The sequence below is a fragment of the Prinia subflava genome, chromosome Z, assembly GCF_021018805.1.
Source record: "Prinia subflava isolate CZ2003 ecotype Zambia chromosome Z, Cam_Psub_1.2, whole genome shotgun sequence".
NCBI lineage: Eukaryota > Metazoa > Chordata > Aves > Passeriformes > Cisticolidae > Prinia > Prinia subflava.
The window spans coordinates 82,452,250-82,466,890 of NC_086283.1; the positions used below are offsets into that span (position 1 = coordinate 82,452,250).

Genomic DNA, 14,641 nt, shown 5'->3' on the forward strand with positions numbered 1-14,641 from the left:
CTGCTCTCCCTCGGTGTACAGATACCCTGGAGCAAGGCAAACTGGCTGGGCAAGGTGGACAGCACAGCACAGTGCCAGGCATCCTGGGAAGGTGCAGTCATGGCTGGAGCCACTTACATTGATTAACTGAGGATGAGCAAGGGCAGCAGAATGACTCACTTTCTTCCATGGTACAGTGAAGGGGATCAAGAGACTGGTTTGTTCCTGGCTGGGCCTGCTCTGCAGCGCAGGACTTCAAACCAAACAGGTCTGTAAACAGGAGCTGTCTGCCCACACCTCAGCAAGGGGCAAAAGAGGGGGAAGGACAGACAGAACACCCCTGGCCACTCACCCTGAGGCTGCTGCGAGAAGACAACAGCTCCAGATGCCAGATTGTCAGGCAGGAGCCCAGAGGGGCCAAGTCCATGGCACAACTGGGACTGGGCTGCACTGAGAGCTGTGGCACCTTGCACATCTGCCCGACTGCTCTTCTGCCTTGTCAGTGACACTGCTAGTGACAAGTTGCCATAGCAATACCCTCCAACATGCTCCCCTGTCTCTGTTCCTCCTTGCTTGTCCTCTCCCTGCTGCTCCACACATAAAACACCCAAAAGCTTCAACATACTGCTAAAAGGCCGCACCTGGACCAAGGAAGGAAAGGGGGCAGAAGTGGAAGCCCACTCCCACAAGCCCTCATCTCTGCCTGCCTCGGGGGCAAGGACCCTACTCTGGACCCAAGTGCATTGCACCCCACCTTGTCTATTCTGAAGGCAAGGCACAGGGGAGCCACAGATTTGGGGAATAGAGGGCTTTTTAACTGCATCTCTTTCATGCTGTGGCAGGCAGGGATGCTTCAACATGCTCACCTGTTGCACAGGACCTGCTCCATGGGAGTGACATGCAGCTGCTGTTCGGTCCAGCCCAACACAGCTGTCTGCAGGTCACAGAGCCCCAGGAGCTCATCCTACATTGCAGATGGGAATGGGGGTCTCAGACTCTTCTTGCTGCATCCTGGCAGGCACCTCCTAAGTCTCTGCTCTTCAGTTCCAGACAGTTTCTACTTCAGGCAGGTCTGTACTGCTGCACCAAATCTCACTGTGGCTTGACTGAATTCAGTTCAGTCCTTGAATTGAAATGATCCTGCTTTGTTTCTTGCCCTAAAAACTCCTAAGTGCCACTACACAGTTACCCATGCTGGGTGGTAAGAAGAGGTCCTCTCCCTTTCACCTCTCTCACACAGGCACAAGACACAAGGGGAAGACAAAGGATCCTCTTGAACCACGCTCAGGAGTAATACCTATCAATATCTTTCAACATGTAGATTCAACAACTTTGCAGACAAGTGAAAAAACCCCCACACCTTCTAAAAGCCCTGCTTCTCTCTCTGTTCTGCCTTTCCCCACAACCAGTTACATCACATGAGGGTTATAGCAGAAGCTACCAAAGCCTCGGTCCTGATCCAGGATGACTCATGGAGCTCCGGAGGCCATGTAACTTCCTTCTGATACCATCAACCATGCCTTACACAGCTAAAAATAAAGATGGGCCAAAACTGCAGAGCCACATCTTGCCTAAACACGAAACTTAGCAATGCTCAGCACTGCTGAAAAATTACCTGAGCAGGTGGAAACCAAAAAGTGCAGGCAAGCCAAAAGTCTTTGATGTACCAAGAAGGGAGAGGCCAGGAGGCCTCACCCTGTGCCAAGCTGGAGGGCTGGAGGATGGTGGTGGCAGATGGCAAGTAGCCATCCAGCCATACAGACACGGCCATGGCCAGGATCTCACCTCACTCATCTGTGGGCTTTGGATATTTCCACACCTAGAGGTTTTGTGGAAGACTGTTTTCGGTAATGCATGCTCCCATCTCAGACAACATCAATCAACTGCTGCATACAGGAAGGATGCTGCATTTTTGGCAGGAAATGATTGGAAAGCTGCTGCCTGCCTCCCACCAGACAAGAATAGGCATCTGCAAAGCAAGGTCCAAGGGATGTTTGCAGCTAAAGGTTAGAAAAAGGCTCCATAGCTGATTGAGGTGAGGAATTCAAAGTTCTTCATATCCCTGGGATACTGTGCCTGTAGCAAAACTTTCACATATGAGTATACAGGATTCTCACATAGATCTTAACAGGAAGCCATAGGATTGCACACAAATTGGAGCTCAGAGGGACACTAGCAACATTCAGAAACCTAAAATAGCTTCAGCAGATGATCCTCTGCTCCATTCTTGGGAGCAGCAAGAACTGAACAAGGATCCAGCTGTCCCAGCACTCCCATGAACAGGATCTTTGAATGCCCGACCTATTTGCAACAGAGATGGTAGGCAAATAGGGGATTCCTTGCATAACTCCAGGGCAAATATCCACAAGGAACCCAGAGTTTCAGTTCTGAAGGAGGAGGCAGCATTTTCTTGTGGTTTTCAGTGAAAGATGCCCTAGTGCTACATCAGACTCTGGGGCAAGGGTAGCCTACACACACCAAAAGAAGGCTGGAAGACGTTAGGTTGGCTGCTTTCAGTTTAGGATATAAACTTCACTTTGCCTATTTGTTAGGTTTCCCAGTACCAGGTTCAATCCCATTCCAAGAGAGAGGCACTGCAATTCTGTCCATGGGTCTGCAAGCTGTATCAGCTTCCAGACTACAGCCAGCTGCACTAAACAGAACCAAAATTGCTAATTCAACCCAGATATAAATTCACTGATATCACCTGGGTAAGGTGTTATACAAACCAGAGAACAGCTTCATGCTGTGGCCAAGCAACAGGAAAAGCTGCTGCTTTTCCTATAAATGGAAGATTTGCTGTCCATGAAGACATTAAGCTAGGAGGGGTGGGAGAAAAGTGGATCCAATACTATGATAGTGGGATGTGAGGCACTGGCACAGGTTGCTCAGAGAAGCTGTGGATGCCCCATCCCTGGCAGTGTCCAAGGACAGGTTGTATGGGGGTCTGTGCAACCTGGTCTTGTGTGTGGCTCCCCTGGCCCATGGCAGAGGGTTGGAATGTGATCTTTACAGTTCCTTTCAAACAAAGCCTTTCATGATTCTATGGAGAGTCCTGTATTAAAACGCCTCTTGTTAAAAGGCAGGGGAGCCCTGAGAGGATGCTGTGAACTTCGTGGACTGGAATCCACAAGCAGCTCCAGCAGAACTGAGAGCAAACCTTTTTTCTGGTCTTTGCCATTTCCCTCATCACTAAGAGAGATATAAAATCCCATCATGGAACAGGTATGGGTGAATACCACAACCTAGCTGGATAAAGGGGCCACTCTGCTATTACTGCATTGTGTGATTGGCAATCTGCAGCACAGAGCACTGGCATGAGCAAAGGTCTTCTTTCTTTCCTTTCACCTTCACAAGTAAATCAATCCCTGCCCCACCCACTGTGGGTACCACTTCAGCATCAGGCTGAAGGATGAGATGGCCTGAGGCCCATTTTCCAGCTGCCTCTGGACTGGTCCCAACTTCCCTGGCAAACACTTCAGAGAAAGAGCTGCAGAGCCTGGGCAGCCATGCATCCTAAAGTATGTCTTCCCCATATAATCTCTCCTGGCCAAATCACACCTGAGCTCGGGGGTGAGAGAAGGGTTCAGCTTGCCCTGCCTTAGGCACATGTCCTGATGAGGGCTCCCTTTCAGGCAAGAGCACACTATGCAGGTGGGGCAAGCACTGCTGGATTCTAGGCTGGCACACAAGCATCCAAGGACTGGGCAGGAAGCCCACAGCCATCTCAGGCTGCTCCAGGCTGGTTACCTTGGAGCAGGTAATATTTCTTGCCAGTGGTAATACAAAAACTGCTGGTCCTCCTGAAACACTTCCTCTGAGCCTCATATACCAAAGCCAAGCTACAAAATCCTGGGAAAATGCAGGAAAAATCCAAATGCTTCTATAGAGAACATGATTACATCTGCCACAAGCTCTGGGTAAAGTCTCAGCTGGGTTCAGGTGAAGGACGGCAGGGACCTGCAGCTGGAAAATTCAATCCTGCTGGCATGCAGGAGAACGAGTGTGGCAAACAGCACAGACTCCAAGTTCCCAAGGGTTTAGAACACACCACCCTTGAGCTCCTGACAACTCTGTGCACAGTTCAACAGTCTTAGCAGCACTGGTTCCTCACATCCAGGTTCCTTTTGCCATGCTGCCAGCCAGGTGGGATGCAGGAGCACCCAAAAAACCTTGGCTGTGGGAAAACCTCACCTGGGTGACATCTACTTTACAGTTATCCTTGTAAGACAAGGGGAGAAGAGCACAGAGTTCCTTCTTTCTTCACACAGCCCTGATGAGGGAAAGGAAGTCATGTTTGAAAGTTGCTAACCTTGGTGTAGGGCTGAAGCAGACAAAGAAGGTAGCTCTCAGCTGTCAGCTCTTACAGTGTGGCCTTGTTCTGGCTCTCTTGGGTCACCTGGAAAGACAAGTCCACACACATAGGTTCAGCTGGAACACTGGGTGGGCAGTAACTGCTCATCCAAGCCAAGTGAATTAGTGGCCCATGCACAGAAGTGGGAGACCCTAAGCACCCCACCAGCTCAAAGATCCCACCACATCTTTTACCAGTGCCGAGGCGGCCCCTCCAGCTGCAGCCCTGACCCACTCCTGGGTTCCAGCTACCCCCAGTTCCCTCCATGACTCCAGGCTGGGCATAATTGGCTCTCCAGAGAGAGCTGCTAAAGTCACATCTATGATCCCCCTTCCCAGACTGCTGTGGGAAATAAAGGCCTTTCTGTGCCTTTGGCTTTATTTTTGTCCACCCACGAAGCTGTAGGTTTCTCTACCACACAGGCTTTGCTGTACTTGAGTAGGTGCACTGGCACATGGTTTATCTGCAAGAACAGGCGCTGGCTGTGGTCCCTACAGGCCACCTGCTAAGCCACCCCATGGAGACACAGAGTCAGGACAGGGAGGGACAAACTCCACTGCTGGAGAGACACCCCTCCCAACAACCCAAACAGACCAAGACAAATCCAATGCCACAGCGTTTCCAGGCTACAGGGAAGGGAGAAAACGACAATTGCTTAATAGAAATCTCCAAGAAGCCTGCCAACACCATCACAAATATGTTGTTTAAGTCTCCTCCCCAGGCTCCTAATTGCAGACCACTGGAGATGACACTTTGTGGGGGCTAGGTCCTCATGCATGGTCCTTGCAGCAGATCCTGAAAACCAGGATGGCAGCAGCCCCCCAGGGTCAGGTCTGACCTTTCCCCTGGCTGCAGGCATGATGGGCAAAACCTGCTCCCTGTGATGGCAGCCTGACCATCCACACAAGCAACACCCTGCAGCACCACTACAGCACAGCCCAGCTGTGACCAGAGCTGCTGTGCTGCGGAGCAGAGCACTGTGGGCAGACAGGCTGCCAGTGCACCAGAAGCACAGCCTTCACACTGTGGTGCAGGGAGGCATGGCCACACTATCCTGCTGAGGCTTCAGCCCTTAAAACAGTCCTGAGGGCACCCAGAAAGTTTGTGCTTAATGACACCTGCACTGGCATCCCAGGAGAAGTCCCACCTGGAAACTACCAGCTATGTACAAGGACTATCATTTTGGAGAGCTTTTAAGCAGAACAAGCCCCAGTAAATGCAGTATTTACATATACATATATTGAAAACCCTCCACCAAGTCCCTGCTCTAGCACACTGTCTTTCAGAGAAGGCTCAAAAAGTACTAAGCCTGAGCAGTGACAAGAATTGCTTTGGACATGGCTGAAGTACTGCCACCCACATACTACATCAGCACAGGAAGCGATGGAAATGTATCTGACAGGGATGGGTTGAAAACACTACCCAGGAAGAATGCAATTACCCCAAATGGACCAAGGCCAGGAGATCTGGATTACCACTTCAGCTCTTGCATAAAGGACTTTGCATCTTTGTTCACTTCCAACAAGAATCTCAGGGCTGACATCAGCCCTGGCCCGGGACAAGGATTTCTTACAAAAAGCACTTTCAGCTGAATCGCTAACTTCCCATTTTGCAGCATACAGGACTCCTTTGAAGGTTTCTCATCCAAGTATTGTTCTACCATCAAACTGCTTAGCTGGGGGGTTGACCAGGCCACCGGCAAGTATGACTGCAAACCACTGGCCAGTCCTGAAAAAGTTCTCTGAAATGCAGAGCATGTGAGCCCAGCTGCTCTTCATTCAGGATTCACAACCAGCTGAAGATACAGACGGAAACAGGGGAAAACATGTTAACTGGCAGCTGGAGGTTCACAGGCCAAGCAAGGGAGAATGTGAAAGAGAGAGGCAAAGCCAAAGGAAGGATGAACAGAAACACTTCCCTGTCAAAGAACATGATTTTTAAAGCAGGCCTCAAACTTCGTGAGACCAAGTTATCTGGAGGTATATTCACCAGGCTCACCTGCTCACAAGCAAAAGCAAAATGAAATAACAAAGGAATTGAGCTGGTCAGAAAATAGGCTCCAGAGAACAGAGGAGCCAGGTGCTACAGACAAAAGGAAGGATCAGAAACATGGTAACACAACATTACCAGGACACGGAGACCTACACAGCTCCCTGGAGGAAGGGGGTCCCTGAGAATTATGTGATGTGAAGAGACATCAGGCAAAAGCCTCTCACAGAAGACTTTCACAAACTAATCTGCAACAATCTCACTAAATAACCTGCAACAAACCATCTGCAGCACACAAATCTCTCCTTTCAGGGTTTCTCCCATGCTGCCCTTCACACCTGTCCTGTTTCAAACACAACTCATTAATTCCTCCATCTACCAAAGCCTCTGATAATTTGATTACAGCTCCATTGACAGCATGCTGAGGACACCACTTTTCTAACCATATGGCTTCACTTTCTCCTTTTATGTCTGTGGTCACATACCTACTAACAACAGGTTTTCTTGTTCTGCATCAGAAAGTGATCTGGGCCCCAGGCATGGTGCATTTCCACACAGCACACGATGGTGCCAACCAGATCTAGCAGAGGACAAACATGGGCAGGCCCAGAGCAGTAAGAACATGTAAAGGACTTGGGAAGAGGCAAGAGTCTTTGACTTTGAAGACTCAGATCAATAACCATCCCCTTCAATCACCCTCAGACAGCAAAGTTTGGGTATCTCTGGCCTCTGGTACTTAGCAGTTATGCAGAAATGTGCCAGGGCATGCAGCCTGTAGCACTCAGCAAGAAGGAAGACCAGAATAAAGATGTGCTCCTCTGCCCTCAGAGGTCCCTTGAATACAGGGAGGTAACTTCCTCCCACTGGTCTGTATACTGAGAGAGAAGAGAGCTGAGGGCAGAGGGGTTGAGAAAGCTCAGCCCCAGCTGAGGTGGGGTGTAGGGGCTGCAGCCTTCATCCAATTTGGAGTAAGCCAACAGGAGTGAAAGAGCAGCCCTACCAGTAAAATTTAAATTATCTGTAATTCCCTAAAGGCCCCTTCTGAAAAGGGCAGACATGGAAAATAAAGCATGCAGAGTGCTCTGCACGACTTGCTGCAAAAGCAGGGAAGCAAGAGAGCTCGTCAGCAAGCTGTGCCTCTGAATAGCAGAGTTCCCACAACGCAGAGTGACCCCACCAGCTTTCCTTCTTTCAGTAGATAAGGAACCTCTCACATGGGGAACAGAAACAAGGCAGACGACCAGCACAGCTGAAACACCCCCAGCACTGCTCCAGCTGTGGCTGGACCTTGGTCCACAAGCTCAGCTCACCAAGGACCACAGCTGTACAGCTGTGGTGACAGCAGGGCTCTGCTGTCGTGACCACCCCAGGCTCCATAGAAAGGCCCCACCAGAGTCAGCAGGAACCCAGTGTTATAGTTAAATGTTATGGGAGCACGGGTTAGAGGTCAGGTGAGGGCAAGTGTTGACTCCCCAGCAACAAACACTGCGGCAGCAGCGTCGCTCAGAACCAACTCTGTCCAAAACCCTCGGCCTGCCAGCTCCCACCAGTGCCCTGCCCTAGCGCAAGGACTGCATGCTGGGACATGTAGAGTCCCCATCAGGGCCCCGCCACACACTCACGCCGAGACCCGCACCATGGGAACTGCTGCTGTGAAACAAGGCGGTGACGAGGCTTTACAGGATGACTTCATTCTCCTGGGTCCTCAACCTAAAGCCCAGCCCTGTCAAAAGCAGCTCTACCACTATCACGTTGGGAGTTTTCTTCTGTGTCACTTGCCGGACCTTGTTCACCTCCTCGTGTTACCAAGCTTGCCAAGACACTGCTTCGTGTCAGGGTTCAAGCCTGCTACACTCTCCACGGTTTCCCAACTTCCCCTCTTGCTGATGCCAACAGACACGATGCAGGGAGAGGGCAGGTCTCTAAGCAGATCTCTGGTTGTCTGATGTTTTCAAAAAGGCAATGAGTGGAAATCACTCTTAAAATTTAAATTTAGAGCACAACATTCCTCTACCATACACTTTCCACAGCAGCCGCAAATTCCACACTCCTTCTTGCAAACAAAAATAATAAAAGGAGTATGGAAACCGCGGAGGTAAGTGTCTGCCCCTCGTACTGATGAATCACGTTCACGAGTGGGTTGTGAACCAAGCCCACCTCCCCACCACCCACCTCGAAGCCATTCCCTCTGCCTTCCCTAACAGGCCACCTTTCCAAACATGACACCCGGGCTGCCGAGCGCACACCGCCTGCGTGATTTCTGTGTTAAACCCGCAAAACGCTTGAAAACCTCGCTCGGTCGGTAGCTGCTGATTTCGGGTGCGTGACTGTCCCGGACGGGCCCTTCCGCCCGCGGCTGGCTGTCACCAGAGGGCGGCGGATGCCGCGGTTCACATCCGCCCCGGCGCCCACCCCGCAGCCCCACGCCGGGGCCTGGGAAGGGACCCCCGGGGCAGGTGCCGCCCGAGCCACGCCTCCCGCGCCCCCGGGGGGACCCGGCCCCAGCGCCGCGGGCTGTCCTGGGGGACGACCCACCACGTCCCAGCTGGGTTGGAGCTGATGCCCGCGGGAGGAAGAAGAAGAGGAGGAGGCCCCACCGTGCAGGCAGAGCCGCGGACAGGCTGTCCCTGCCCATGTCACAGCGCAGAGGACGTGGCCCTGGTGGGCGAGACCAGGGGCAGCGCAGCCTTCCTGAGCTGCCGGGGAATTGGGAGCCAGGATCGGGGACACCCTGCAGCACAGCCTGCACCCCGCTTCGGTGCCTCCCGCCTCCTCCCACACCTGCCTCTGCCAGACACAGCCCTCCCGAAGCCTCAGTTCCCCCGGGCACCCCCCACCCAAAAAGTCGCTCTGCGGTCACACCGCCGCCTGGCCCCACTCCGCCCCGGCACCTCCACAGCCTCCACCGTGCCAGCTCCTTGCCGGCCCAACTGCCCCGGCTACAGCTCCCCATCCCAGTCACACTGCCCCAAACTCACAGACCTCCATCCCGGTTAAGATCTCTCCAGCTCAGAGATACCCGTCTTGGTCACGGTCCCTCCCTGCTCATAGTCCCCCATTCCGTTTACGGCCTCCCCCATACTACCCGATCATGGCCCCTCCTGGTCGCACCTCCCCCAGCTCCCGCTCGCCCCTGCGGTCTGGGCCCCCGGTCCCAACGGCCCCCCCGAACCTTCTGGAACCGGGAGATGGCGTCGGAGATGGGGCGCACGAACCCCTTCGCACGCCGCACGCGTGGCCCGTCCCCGCCGAAGCCCGGTCGTGCCCCGCGCCCCCCGGCCCTGCCCGCCGCGGCCCCGCCGGACCCACCAGCGCCCCCTCCGCCGCTGCCGCCGCGGCCCCGACTGTGCGCGTCTCCTCCGGTCCTTCCGGGTGCTGCTGGAGACACGCCCCCGCGCCCGCCTCCCGCGCTCTGATTGGCTCTCTGGGCGGGGCAGGGCGCGGGGCGGGGCGAGACGCGGGGTTGCTCGGCCAATGGGCGGTGAAGCACGGCGCTGATACCCCGCCCACAACCCGCCCCCTCCACGTGCGGGAGTGTGATGACAACGGGGAAGGGGCGGGCCCAGGCGGGACGGCTCCTCATTGGCCGGAGGAGTCCCTGCGCGGGGCGGGACTGCCGGCCCCAGACCCTGTGGGCTGAGGGGAGAGCCCTGGCCGACGGTGGGGCTGGGACACGGCCCCACGGGCACGGCATGTCCCATCCACGAGCACGGCCCTACGAGCACGGCATGTCCCACCCACGGGCACGGCATGTCCCACCCATGGGCACGGCATGTTCCACTCAGGAGCACGGCCCCACGAGAACGGGGGGTCCCACCCCAGAGACACGGCAGGGCCCCACGAGCACGAGGTGTTCCACCCCACGGGCAGCCGTTTCATGCCCAAAGCGTGTCCCACCCCGCGCACACACCCACGGGCACAGCACGTCCCAACGCCACAGTCGCCCTTTGCCCCGCCCACGCGTGCGACGTGTGCGAGCCCCAGAGACAGCCCTCCCTGGCCCCAGGGGTATGGCCTCTCCCAGGTGAGATCCCCGCGGTGTCCCTTGCCTCATGTCCCGAGTGGGCTCTCCCTGGTGTTCTCCACTCCCCAGGTGGTGCTGGTGCCCCGCAGGCCGGGTCTGCCGTCCACCTGCACTGCCGGGCTGGGAACTGGCAGTGCCGGCCTGTGCCAGAGCCCGCCGTGGGTTCCGGACCCGAGGGGGCAGCTGTCCCCCGGGATAGGCTGCTCAGAGATACCGAAACAGCCGTGGGGCACCTGGGCACTGCCACCCGCCTGTGGGGACACCGGCAGGCCCCACTGCCCCGAGGGGAAGCAGCCCACAGCTTACCAGCCTGACTACATTCAGGTCAGGGAAGAGATGCCTTGACTTTATCACTTTTGGGTGAAACTTGGTAAAAATGAGTCCCCTAACTGACTCACCTTGCTCCTCAGAGAGCTGCAACTGCAACACCACTCTAAAAATAGTGGGGACCAGTATCATCAAATGATAAATATAACCAAGATCTCGTCTTCTGACTGTGTTAGCACACAGTGAGCTGGATGTGAACCTGCAGTGCACCAGCTGCTGAGTCCCAATGCTCCCCTCGCCTTGCTGCTGATTCTGGGGCATTATTTTCGGAGGTGCTGTCATGGATAAGCTGTGCTGGTGCTGTCTGGGAATAGCTGTGAGCGGGACAGACGGTCCTCTGGCAGCTATGCCCTGCACGTGCCTCTCTTCAGGGAGAAATAGCAGCTCAGTGTCCTATGGACAGCTATGTGGCCATTGAGCAGCTGCCAACACAGGACCTCATCTCCTCCTGGGGCCTCAGATTGCTGCTCTAGGAGATTTCTTGCTGAATAACCCCTGGCTGTCCCCAGATTCAGCTTGTGGGCCATTAAAGGGTGTTTAATGTATGGAGCATTTTAATTTCTGAATGTAATGACAGGAACATGCGATCTTCCAGTGCTCCTGGTCACTTAGGAGCCGCTGCCTCAAACTTCATGTGTGCAGGTGCTGGTGTCAGGAAGAGCCAAGATAGCTCAGTTCCCCCACGTGCCTGCTTGTCCTTCACAGTGCAGGTTTCCTACAGACTTCCAGAGGAAAATTTAGCTTTTCTGCCTTTTGACCCTGCATGTCATCTCTGCTGAGCTGGCAAGAAGCTCTGAAGTCCAACCACAAAGGTAGAAGAGGCCATGGAAACCAGGGATGGGCTGAAAAAGGCTCGGTCCCCATCACACAGCTGCTTCCACAGACTGTGTTTTCCAGCATGAACTGGCTGAAATGAGTTCACAGTTAAAAAATGGGTAATGAACCTTTATTGGTCTGAACAGGAGCTCAACTGGAACAACTTCAGTTGAAGCTGAACCCACTGTGGAGCTGAATGAAAAAAAAAAAAAGCTGGTTCAGCTCCTTGGCTGGGGGGAAATATGGGCTCGTTTGTACTTGACAAGAATAATAGGTTTCTGTTTATTGTGTGGGCAGTGAAGGATTAATAATATCCTAAGTTATTTACCTCCTGCTTTTGAGTGCTGAGGGTTTGTGAGTGATGTTCCTGCTGAGCACACTGTCCCTTAGCAACCTCCTCTGATTTTTGAAACATGTTCTTGCTCCAGAAGCAGGATTAAGGAGCAGGACATAAAAGTCTCTTTTGGCAGTCTGATGAGGTGAGGCTGCTTCCACTGCTCTTCCCATGGAGCAGAACCTCAGCAATGACCATTTGATGGACCCTGTGGGCTTGAAAAGGGTTTTACAAGGGTTGGTGAAGGCAAGCGAGGGGTTTAAACACATTAGGCATGGCTCTGCACCGTGGCTGGCCACTTTCCAGAGACTCGCCTGCCAGGAGCGCAGGGAGAAGGGTGTTTCCCCAGAAGGATGAGGTGTCCTGAGCAGCACATGGTAGAATGACGTCCTTCCGTCTTGAGCCTTTCTGCCTGCAGGGCTTCCCTTTGAAGGGTGCCCTGGCGAGGTGACTGAGTGGTGATGAGTTCATCCCTGGGTTAGCTCCCTCCTGGAGCGAGGCAGCCAGTGCTGCCCCAACCTGCCGGTGCTGGGCTGGGGCTGTTCCGCCTGTTTGCCAGGCTGGCTGCTCCCACCGGAAAGGCTGTCAGGTGCCAAGCTCCAGGGTGCTGAGGAGCTGACACAAGCAAGGCTCCTGCCCCAGTTTTAATTTAATTTAATGGTTTTCATCATGGAACAGTGACATCCCCATGCATACAGTCATTTTGTTGGTGTGAGCAGGTTTTGCAATCACAAAAGCACCTTTGAGAAGTACATGGATCATCTCCCAGAGCTGATGGGGCAGGATGTACCTGCATTGGGGTGATGCTACACCTGCATCACCTGTATGCTCCGCGTGCCAGCAGGCTGTGCCATGCTATGCACACCTGATCCAAGTCCACAGGTAGGTAAAGCAATAAAGGGCCCATGTGCAGACACGAGCCTGGAAAGACCTGGAGTCACGCCAGGGAGAGATTGTAGTGAATTTTAAAAGGACCTTGAAGGAAGCTGGTGGAAATGAGCTGTCACGTTCCTTGGGGGCCCTGGCAAGTGGTGCCAGGTTGGGTGGGGTATAAAGCAGTGGCAGGGCAGGAGCAGACACCATGTAGTGACCCATGGCCTCATCCCGGCTGGCAAAGGAGCTGGAGAAAGCCCAAGGGGCAGGTGTACTGAGGAGCATTGGGCTAGCACTTCGATTCTTAATGGCGTGTTGCCACAAAAAAGCTTGGGTTTTTGTATCTCTCACAGCCCCAGTCCTAGGCATGCAGCACAGACTGTATCTCCTGCAGCTCTCCCTCTGGGGGTTTTCATCTTCTTGTCCTCCCTGTGTTTTGCAGCTAGCGGAGACAGAGGCCAAAGCCTATCCCTCTGTCCCTGAGAACGTCACAATGAGAGGATGCACTGTAGTGCCGTGTGGTGCTGTGCTGGAGCTAGGGAATGTTCCCGGGGGAGTGTGATCCAGTGCTGCAGGACCTTTCCCCTGCTGGAACCTGTTTCCATGATGTGCTTGGTTTACCTGTTTGACCGAAATGGCTGTAAAACTGGAGATAGAAATCAAACTTGGAGAGTTGCCTGCTGGAGGAGTCCTACTGCTCTCAGGGGTAGGGATGGCATTCTCTTTTGTCACTGTGGGAATCCCTTCTAATACATCTCCAAGCAGGGCTTGGGATTATGACAGATCTGAAGTCACTGCAATACTCTGACTGAATCCCAGTGCCCTTCAAAGCCTTATCCCAAACTGGGTGTGTCTGACGGAATTCAGAGTCCTGATGGGAAAGGGAGAAGTGAGAACGATGGATCTGATGTCACTAACCTGCGCTGAGTAGTAGGGCCAGGCAGGGCTGCTATTTTCCTCCCATACCCACACCACACTCATAGTTCCTGTGCTGCCTCTCCCATCAGCTGTCTCCCAGCACTTTTGTAGAGGAAGGCAGCATTGTGACCCCCAAGGGATCATGGTGGGCCTTAGGAACCAAGGAACAAAGGCTGGATGATCTGGAGTCTGATGCAGGTCATTAACTCAGTGCTAGAGCCACCAGATTTCACTGTTGCTTTGTGTCTCAGACACACATGGGGCTTCCCAGAATTAAATAGGGGTCTTAGCTGTGTGCAAAACTCCAGAGATCTGTCCTAGAGCTGTTTGCAGACTGTATTCTGAGGGAGGAGGGATGAGGGCTACAGCTTGGCAGGCTGAGGATGCTCAGCAAGAAGAATTTCTGTGCAGCCCAGGGCAGGGATCTCCAGCCCTGGGGATCTGAAGTACAAAGCCATAGCAAATATGATGTTGGTTACACCCTGTTCTGAGCAGGAGGTCAGACTGGGGATGTCCCCGCCTGTCCCTGCCACCCTATATCCGGGGCTGAAACAACACCCATGGACTGTATGTGCCTGTTTAGCACCAGGGAAATCCCTGCTCTCTTTTCACTGTTGGAAATGAAGAGCTCCAACTGCTGCCACTTCACCCCTCGGGGTCACCCATTGTCCTGGACAGTTCGACTTCACTTAATGGCCCTCTGCCCTGACTTGCAGCTGGGGAGCTGGGGGACGGGCTGGCTGTGGATTTAAGGTGCCATCAGGGACGTGCTCTGAGGAGGATGCCGGTGATCTGGGCGCGCCCGGGGAAGAGAAGTGCCTGGCCCCACCACTGTATGTGTGAATGGGTCCCTCCCTCATTCCCTTGTTCATGCCTGAGCCTCGCACCCTGCCGCTTCCTTGCAGAAATGTTTCCTTTCTTTCATGCCTGCGCTGAAAATAAAATACCATAAAGAGAAAACCTGAAGGAACTGATAAACTCTATTTATCCACCCAGACAGCCCCGGCTCCAAGGGGCCGGCCTTGGT

The 14,641-nt window shown here is 53.9% G+C and overlaps 1 protein-coding gene across 4 annotated transcripts in view; it reads right to left on the reverse strand.

Moving 5' to 3' along the window:
* The window catches only part of ATOSB (atos homolog B), a 38,910-nt gene extending 29,209 nt beyond the window's left edge, over positions 1 to 9,701 (reverse strand). For 2 of the 4 annotated variants that reach the window (XM_063423617.1, XM_063423621.1), the window contains exons 1-2: positions 9,632 to 9,701; positions 4,292 to 4,378 (exon numbers count right to left, since the gene is read on the reverse strand). The gene's annotated coding sequence lies outside the window, so the exon portion shown is untranslated. The remainder of the gene's footprint in view (positions 1 to 4,291; positions 4,379 to 9,631) is intronic. The other 2 variants (XM_063423620.1, XM_063423625.1) reach the window with 2 other exon arrangements.
* Positions 9,702 to 14,641: the final 4,940 nt, after the last annotated feature.